This window comes from Syngnathoides biaculeatus, chromosome 20, assembly GCF_019802595.1.
Source record: "Syngnathoides biaculeatus isolate LvHL_M chromosome 20, ASM1980259v1, whole genome shotgun sequence".
Taxonomy (NCBI): domain Eukaryota; kingdom Metazoa; phylum Chordata; class Actinopteri; order Syngnathiformes; family Syngnathidae; genus Syngnathoides; species Syngnathoides biaculeatus.
This window is the reverse complement of record NC_084659.1, coordinates 9,231,929-9,241,230: the sequence shown is the minus strand read 5'-3', so window position 1 is coordinate 9,241,230 and position 9,302 is coordinate 9,231,929. Positions and strand designations below refer to the sequence as shown.

General features: G+C 49.6%; 1 long non-coding RNA gene across 1 annotated transcript in view; it reads right to left on the bottom strand.

The window, feature by feature from the left end:
* Window positions 1–9,302, bottom strand: part of LOC133493147 (uncharacterized) — a 56,603-nt gene that overhangs the window by 16,911 nt on the left and 30,390 nt on the right. The gene's annotated exons all lie outside the window — the stretch shown is intronic.

The following is a 9,302-nucleotide window of genomic DNA, read 5'->3' as shown; positions in this document are numbered from 1 at the left end:
AGCAGACGGAAGTTGAGGGTAACGAAAGATATTTACCGTGCTTCGGCGGCGGTTTCGGAGCCCCCCCTGTCAAAGCGTGTCGGCGCGGGGGCCGCACGTGGGCCCCGCCGCCGCAGCCCGGCTATTGACCGAAACCACTATGGCCGCCCGTCACACGGCATTGACGTCGGAATGGAAAGCCGCTTTGACATCGTCCGTCCTTCCTGCCTCACATCCATCAACTATCCTGAAGCTAAATCTGGTTTGGAGTCGGAACTGCGGTCCTCTAATTGCTTTGTTGACGAGAGCTCAGCTGCGCGACGGCCGCGCGCTCACGGACGGATCGGAATGAAAATGGGAAGCAGGCCTCTTTTCGGGAGCAGCTGCGCCGAGGGGTCCGCGGCGACCCCCGGGAGGAGAGCAGAGCTGTCCCCCTCGCGCTGATTGATGGAGCCACTTCCTGCCGTCGCGAGACCTTTCGAAAAGGAGCTCGGAGGGAACTCGCTAACCTTAGCATATGGCCCCGCCGGTACCAAATTAGCTCCGTCTCGACGCGCTCAGACCATTAGATAATACGCGGGAAGCACGCTATCGCGCAATGTACGTCGGCTCGCTGGATTCGATTATGTGCAAGGTGCGGGAGCATTAGCGCTAATGCGCGCCTCTTAGCATTAGCATAATTATTTTGCAGCAACTAGCATTTAAAATCTGTACATAAAAGAAACTGCAAGATGACCGCATTATTTTTACACAGCTTGATTGCGTAACATCGTAGGAAAGTCGACAGGAATCAGACGAAGTGAATTCTGGACGTGCACAAATCTGGTTCATCCTTGGGTGCAATTTCCAGAATGTAATGAAAAAACTTGCTCTTACACAAAGTGTGTTATTGGTGTTGCGTTCCAGAGGTTTCAACTGAAGGTCGCAGTTTTAGCCTTTTTCAAGGAATTGAAGTTGATTCTGCTTCACAGCTAGCTTTCAATGTCCTCGTAAGAAACGTCGCCCGTGCGGGCGTTTGTGTATCTCATCTCGTCGGGATGAGGTCAGGACACTCACGGTTTTCTCCTGGATTAGCTTCTCCGTGCCCAAACTGGTCCCGGGGCAGATAACGCCTTCCCACACTTGGAGTTGGGCAAGACCTCGCACATGCCACCGCCGGCCTCTGTCGGGATTGGGCCACAGATATCGGACAGTGACGTGTCCGTCTACGCCCGTATATGGGTCATTTTCATATCATGTGATCGATAGCGGCAAAAACAGACAGGTAGAGTCAAAATAGCGAGATTTACACCAAATCTATAACTTATCCAAAGCCTTATGAGCATTAGCGCGTCAGGGACACGATGTACTCGTTGGCTAGCCGCTACCGAGCATGCAGTTTTCCTCCTAAAACGCCCCGAGAACCAGATTCACTGATTACGCGCAGATCTGCTCGAAACAATAGACTGGAAAGCAGACGGATGTTAAAATAGCGCCGAAGTTTTTTGGCCCGCGTCGGACTAAGCGGAGTCGAGGGGCTGCTTGGGATGCGCGTCGCTGATATGCGGCTGATTGAGTTGTGCAAGTCCTCAGGCGTGGAATCCATCTGGCTTCGCAAGAGACGTTAAGGGGATGTGTTTGTGGTTGGGGGGGGATCCAGATTTCGGGAGATCTGTGCCAACCCAAAACCGGACGGAAAAAAAAGTGCTGGTTCACGTTGCTGGGTGGCTGGTCATTAGTGTCACAGGCCATCACCTTCTGCTCGGATTAAGTACCCTGAAAGAGGCTGAGCAATGCACCAGACCAAAGTCCGGCTGATGGGATTTTGCGAAAAACCTCTAAATTACCGTGCGATAGCGCCTCAATACCCCCGGGCTTATATTTCTTACATTGTCATTTTGGCCGTGTGAGCGACTCGGCCGGCCGATCCAAACTGGATCGGGTGAACGGTTGCGTCACCAATGGATGTTATTGTTGAGTAATGTGAGGATTCACCGCCGGGACTCGCCGTCTGGATCAAAGCCGGGCCGGCGGCGTAGATCGGAAAGGTCCGCGCTGTACGCTTGTCCTGGACTGAAATACTTTTACTGGTCGTATTCTCATTGGTAATATATCGGAGTGAGAATTGATCTGGTCCAATCTGGCTGTCCGGAAAACAAGAACATTTTCTGTACAGTGAAGAAAAAAAGTATTTGAACGCCCTGCTATATTGCAAGTTCTCCCACTTAGAAATCATGGAGGGGTCTGAAATTGTCCACTGCGAGAGAGATCATCTAAAAACAAAAATTCAGAAATCACAATGTATGATTTTTTTAACGATTTTTTTGTGTGATACAGCTGCAAACAAGTATTTGAACACCTGAGAAAACCAATGTTAATATTTGGTACAGTCGCCTTTGTTTGCAATGACAGAGGTCAAACGTTTCCTGTAGTTGTTCACCAGGTTTGCGCACACTGCAGGAGGGATTTCGGCCCACTGCTCCACACAGATCTTCTCTAGATCAGAAAGGTTTCTGGGCTGTCGCTGAGAACCACGGAGTTTCAGCTCCCTTCTAAGATTTTCTATCGGGTTTAAGTCTGGGGAATGGCTAGACCACACCAGAACCTTGATCTGCTTCTTACGGAGGCCACTCCTTGGTTTTCCTGGCTGTGTGCTTCGGGTCATTGTCATGTTGAAAGATCCAGCCAAGACCCATCTTCAATGCTCTGACCGAGGGCAAGAGGTTGTTCCCCAAAATCTCACAATACCACAACAGCTACCACTCCCATGCTTCACAGTAGGGACGGTGTTCTTGGGATGGAACTCGGCATTCGTCTTCCTCCAAACACGGTTAGTGGAATTATGACCAAACAGTTCCATTTTGGTCTCATTTGACCACAAAACGTTCTCCCGTGACTCCTCTGTATCATCCAAAAGGTCATTGGCAAACTTAAGACGGGTCTTGACATGTGCTGGTTTTCGCAAGGGAACCTTCCGTGCCGTGCATGACTTCAGACCATGACGTCTCAGCGCGTTACTAACGGTCACCTTGGAATCGGTGGTCCCAGCACTTTTCAGGTCGTCGATCAAGTCCTGTCGTGTAGTCCTGAGGTTCTGTCCTTTCTCGGGATCATTGAGACCCTACGAGGTGAAATCTTGCATGGGGCTCCACTCAGACTGAGATTGACCGTCACGTTTAGCTTCGTCCATTTTCTAATGATTGCTCCAACGATGGACCTTTTCGCACCAAGCTGCTTGGGAATTTCTTCGTCGCCCTTTCCAGCCGTGTGGACTTGTACAATTTTCTCTCTGGTGTCTTTGGACAGCTCTTTGGTCTTGGCCACGTTACAAGTTTGAGTCTTACCGATTGTACGGGGTGGACAGGTGTCTTTATGCCGCTAACGACCTCACACAGGGTCACCTGATTCAGGATAATACATGGAGTGGGAATGGACTTTTAAAGGCGGACTAACAGGTTTCTGAGGGTCAGAATTCTAGCTGACAGACAGGTGTTCAAATACATATTTACAGCTGTATCACACAAATAAATCATTGAAAAAAACCATACATTGGGATTTCTGGATTTTTCTTTTTAGATTCTCTCTCTCACAGTGGACAATTTCAGACCCCTCCAAGATTTCTAAGCGGGAGAACTTGCAATATAGCAGGGTGTTCAAATACTTATTTTCTTCACCGTACATCACCCATCAGTTGTAAAAACTTTCTATAAATGGTGAAAGTTCAACTCCGTAGCTCTTCTTCGAGCTGCTTTAACAACAAATCCTGCGTTAAACAGACTTGGGGGTTATAAATAGAATAAAGGTCGACGAACAATCGCGCGCACATCCGTCACAGATGCGTTTTTTGAAACCGTCTATTTAGACTCTTGCGGTTTTCCGAGGGAGGCCAAAACAAAACCTTTATCTTGGAATCCAAGAAGCCTTGGCTCAAAGCGGCCACCTCAGACAAAATGCAGGTTAGAGCAAAGCTTGATATGATCCATCTCCCATCTGAAAAGTGACACCCACTCTCCAAAATACTTAGTGGGCCTGGAGACATGTGAGAGAGTCCCACAGGGCACTCTGCTCTGCCCGTGCACATTCGAAAACCTGTGCCAAAATTCCTCACGGGATCACTGGTTGGTTGTCCCACTTACGTAACACTACGCTCATTCAGTCGGGACGCCGAATGAAATACAGTTTTATTTATTTTTTTAGTCACCTTTGAATTATTGTAGCTAATAATTTAGCTTCAGGGAGTTTTGGTTCAGGGTATGGATTTTTAATATCACCCAATCCCCAGCAGCGCTAGATAAATTACTCTGGAGTCCCTCAATCAAAACACACGGTGGTCCTTCAGGAGTTTTCGGTTCTGGGGTAAAACCCACGTTCTGTACAGGATAGCGGATTTTCGGGAGCTTTGGGAACAAAACCAGAGGTAACAGAAATCCTTGCCTCACGAAATCCTCGCGGTCAGCACATCTCCAAACCGACTGGATGAGTCCACCACGCAGCGGAAGAACGTGTCACAACAAATCAAAAGAGTCCCGTTCTAATAGCAACAATCTGCCCCCCCCCCCCCTCACGTGCTCCCAGCTAGCTAGCGCCGCGCCGTTCATACCCTTGTAATCTTCCGGCGGAAAACTGAAAAAAGGCTGTTTCCTCGCAGAGGTCGGACTTAAAACGCCGGGGTCGGCGTTCGCTACAGGGCCGGCGAGTTCACGGGGAGTTCAGGGGAAGCCACAGACCTCGCCACGATTGAGACTTTGGCGACTTTTGGCGACGTTGGCGCAAGAGCGAGAGGGACTACGTGTGTGAAAAATGGGAGAAGCAAAATTTGCTAATATCTTAATGCTCATAAAATCAGTTTTTGAGGAATGTCCGGATGATTCGTTTCCTTGACAACTGGTTGTGTAAATTAGCATCGAGCTCAAAGTCGCACGGTACAGTTTTTGTATTGAGTCTTCAAGCCGACACCTTGACTTACTGCACCTTCCTTTAATCGGCGGTAGGTTAAGGACGAGGAGAAAACCCTCACTTCCTTTCTTGCCGTCAGATGTTTTATTCATTTCGCAGCTTGAAGCCAGATGGAAGCGCTTCGTTCCGCGGGCGGCCAAACAAGTTCTCGGGGAAAGGACTCTGGCGGGGGGGGGGGGGGGGGGGGGTACCGGACGGTCAACAAGTGCGAGGAGGTCTTTGGTTCATCGAAAATGGGCGACAGATTTCCTTCGGCGGTATAAACTGGCACTGAAGAAGGTGACAAAATGTCCAGACGGGATGGCGACGGAGTGCTAAGGGCAGAGATGCCGGACGAGGGCGGCTTGGGGGGGGGCGATGCGGGAATTGGACGGGGATACGGGAGCCTGGGAGAGATTACCCTCGGGAGGCAATCAATCTTTACGAAAATTCAGACGAGCGACTGCGGGGGGGGGGGGGACTGCGAACACGTGGGGCGGGGGGCAAGAAACCGCATTGAGAGATCAACGTTCTAGCGTCTTCTGTCTTTCGGTTTCAAGCGTCTCCCTCCCTGACTGATTGTTCCATCTCGTCTTTGAAGCCAATTATGGATAATAGTCCGTGCTCAAGGTGTGCGTTTGAACCCCCCTCCTGCGACATGTGGCAGCAATTTCGGCGCTGCGCGCACGTGGAGGCGAGGGCCGGTGTAGAATGTACTGGAAAGTACGGCGGAGGGGTACGCCAGGGGTGCGTTTAGTTGTTGTGGTTGGTTGCATGCAAGCGAAGGCCGCCTCGGGAAAGTCAAGACGGTCCGATGTGCAGATGGCGAGACGACAGGCCTGCTTCGTGTCAGCCGCAATAGAAAGTGGCGTCCCGCCTGTAAACGTCCGCGATCCCTTGACAATTTTCATATTTGCCACCGCATCCGTCCATCCGCGAAGGCTCATTTGTTTGATTGATTTTATATGCGTTGAAGACAGCTGATGGTGTCGGACTTTCAAACAGGATGACGGACTGATATTCGTCTGTCTCAGTGTTCAAAGGTTCAAGGTTCCAATCTTAGCTCGGGGCCTGTTTGCGTGGAGTTGTCTTTCACAAAAAAAGCATCGCCAGCCCTCCGAAATAAAAACTCAAAGTCTTGCCGTTCTCACGTTAAGAACATCCGGGGAAGAAGTGGATGTTTACGTTCGGCACACGGAGCTGGAAAAAAGGTCTGTGAGAGTCGCGGGGCTGGCAGCAGTTCCCAGAACCTTCCATCTGATTCAAGGATCCCGACGGCTTCTTCCCGTCACCCCGTCGTCCCGACCCTGATCCCTAAACCTCAAGACTGCGACCTCTACACCGAGCGCCGCCACGCCTCCCGTCTCTTCCTCCTTCAACCACTCCGGGTTTTAAGACCGCTTGTTGCGAGATCTCCCCCAGGGTGTTCGGTTTTGACTGGCACGCGTGTCGAGCGCCTTACTCGGTGTCGTCCTCTGTGGTTGATACGTGCCAGACCCACGAAAATCTGCGGCACAGAGAGACTATCCATCCATTTTCTGTGCCGCTTATCCTCACAAGGGTCACGGGGAGTGCTGGAGCCTATCCCAGGTATCAACCGGCAGGAGGCGGGGTACACCCTGAACTGGTCGCCGGCCAATCGCAGGGCACATGGAGACAGACAAAGAGTCGCACCAATTAATGTTGCATGTTTTTGGGATGTGGGAAGAAACCGGAGTGCCCGGGGAAAACCCACGCAGACACGGGGAGGACATGCAAACTCCACACAGGCGGGTCCGGGATTGAATCCAGGACCTCAGAACTGAGGCCAACGCTTTCCAGCTGCGTCAGGTCGCGGGGGAAGTAGCTTCAGCAAGGATACCCAGACTTCCCTTTCCCCAGCCACTTCTTCCAGCTCTTCCGGTCTCTCCGGCGTGTCCTGGGGTCGTCCTCGGGGTCTCTTTCCGGATGGGACATACCCGGAACACCTCACCAGGGAGGCGTCCGGATCAGATGCCCCAGCCACCTCATCTGGCTCCTCTCAATGCGGAGGAGCAGCGGCTCGACACTGAGCCCCTCCCTGATGACCGGACTTCTCACCCCATCTCGAAGGGAGAGCCCGGACACCCTGCGGAGGAAACTCATTTCGGCCGCTTGGATCCGGGATCTTGTTCTTTCGGTCACGACCCACAGCTCATGCCCATAAGTGTGGGTAGGAACGTAGACCGACTGGTAAATTGAGAGCTTCGCCTTTCGACTTCGCTCCCTCTGTACCGAGAGAGCCTATAACATTTTTGAACACACGATTCTCGCCTTTGCCATCACTCACGAGGTCACGCATTTTAAAGACATCCGACTTACGGATACTACAGCGGGTGTAGTGATCGCACTTGATAAAACAAGCTCACGCTGTCTTTTACCGTCGGGGCTGGAACGGAGGGACGGATGAACGAGGGCGACGGCCATTGTAATCAACTGCAAGCGGACCAGCTGGTTGGTATTAGCGAGCCCCTCCGAGTCTCATCTTTCAAGTGCGAGCGCTAGTGCCCCTCAGCTAATGTACTAACATATCACATATTATTTCATTTTCGGCTCAACTCAAAAGAGGCCTCCGCTGAGTGTGCCTGGATAAACGATGCCCTGTTTCCACCCCACTTCGAAATGAGTCTGAAAATGTTTTCTTTGCAGGTTCATAAATCTGACAGGCGCTGAGACGTGGTACTATTATCGCCAAACTGCGCGGCGTTCGGGTATGATCGCTGTTATCGTTTCAGTTATTGATGTCTGTTTCAAATGGCATTTTTCTTCCCTTTCCTAAGTCGGTAAATGATAAACGAGTGGAAAAAAAAAACAAAAAAAAAAAACGCAGTAATTGCGAATAGCGCCGGGTAACGTGTACGGAGGCGGGATAACGGCGCCGTTTATCTTTTTTTGGGGGGGGTTTGATTAAAGTTTGAGCCGAGACGCCCACCTAAAATGTCACAACGATCGCAAAGCAAAAAAAAAAAAAAACGCCTCGGCTGGTGTGGAACGTGGAAGCGTTTTTTTCACCCCCGCTCGGGAATCGTCACAAATTGTTGACTCGTGCTTTAAAGTAATGGAATAAATATGCACGTCGTAAGGCCCGATGAGGGGGGCGGGGGGGGGGTGTCATAATATTGCAACCCCAGCTGCGTTTTGTCAACATATCAAGCGCTTTGCTTTCTTTTGTTTCCTTATTCATCTGCATAACATTACTTGACTTTTGCTTTGTACTTTCAACTTTGCGTGGCCCCGATGCAAGTATCTTCATCTTAAATGGGGGGCAATGCAGTTTTTTTTCCACCCCCTCTAGTACTACTAAAAACAACTGTAGCAATATTTTTTCCATTCCACATTAAGTTGCAATGACATGTTCGGTGTCTTTATCATTTATCCATCAAATTATCTGAAAATGACTTATACGTCGTGATTGTCAACATGTGTTGCGCCACCGTTTGTGTCAGCACGCTGTTGCCCGTTGCATGTTAGCGCGAAGCCATTTTGTTTGTTTGTTTAAAAATACACTGGTATACAAATAAAGTAAATACAAGTAAAAATAAATAAATAAATACAAGTAAATACACCCAACTGGGTGTCGTTTAACAGTTTGAAACAAGGGTCTCAAACATGCGCCCCCCGGGCCATTTGCGGCCCGCGAGGTGATATTTTGCAGCCCCCGCCTTCATTTGAAAGCATTGTTATTACATTATCCATCCATACAGTTTCATATGGATGGCACTTTCGCAGTGTTATGTTGTATTTTTCAGACGTTTTACACACAAGTTGTAAACACCAGCATCCTTCATCTTTTGTGTTTAAAAAAATACGTTTGAGAAAATGGGATTGTTTTTAATTTCTAATTTTATTTTGTGCGGCCCAGCCTCAGCCAGACTCCGCCTCCAGCGGCCCCAAGTTCACTTGAGTTTGAGACCCCTGGTTTAGAAGATCCGTTCGCGCTCTTCGCCAAAGCGCTGCTTATTGCGACGTGAGTTGAGTTTACGACTCACATATGAACTTTGCGCTAAAAAAAAAAAAAATGACAGCTCATATCTTGAAAAACTTGATTTTTTTACTTCTTTTTTTTACCTCAAGGCCCCGCTGTAGTCGACCGAAACCCGGGAGAACATGAAAGCGTCACGGGCAAGAATGCAGAACCCAAAAATGAATTACTGCATCCACACGAAACCCCAAATTATCCGCAATATGAATATGAAAACAAAATTTGTTGCGCACCGAATCTGGAATAGGTGCAAGGGAACGCTGTATTCAACAATTCCTGACCTTTACCCCAACAACAACAACAACAACAACAAAAAAGGTACAGTGTGCGCATATGTGTGGGTGGATGTATATTCCGCAGATACGTGTTCCTCAAGGCCCGATAATCCGCTTGTCAAGTGACCGTAAAC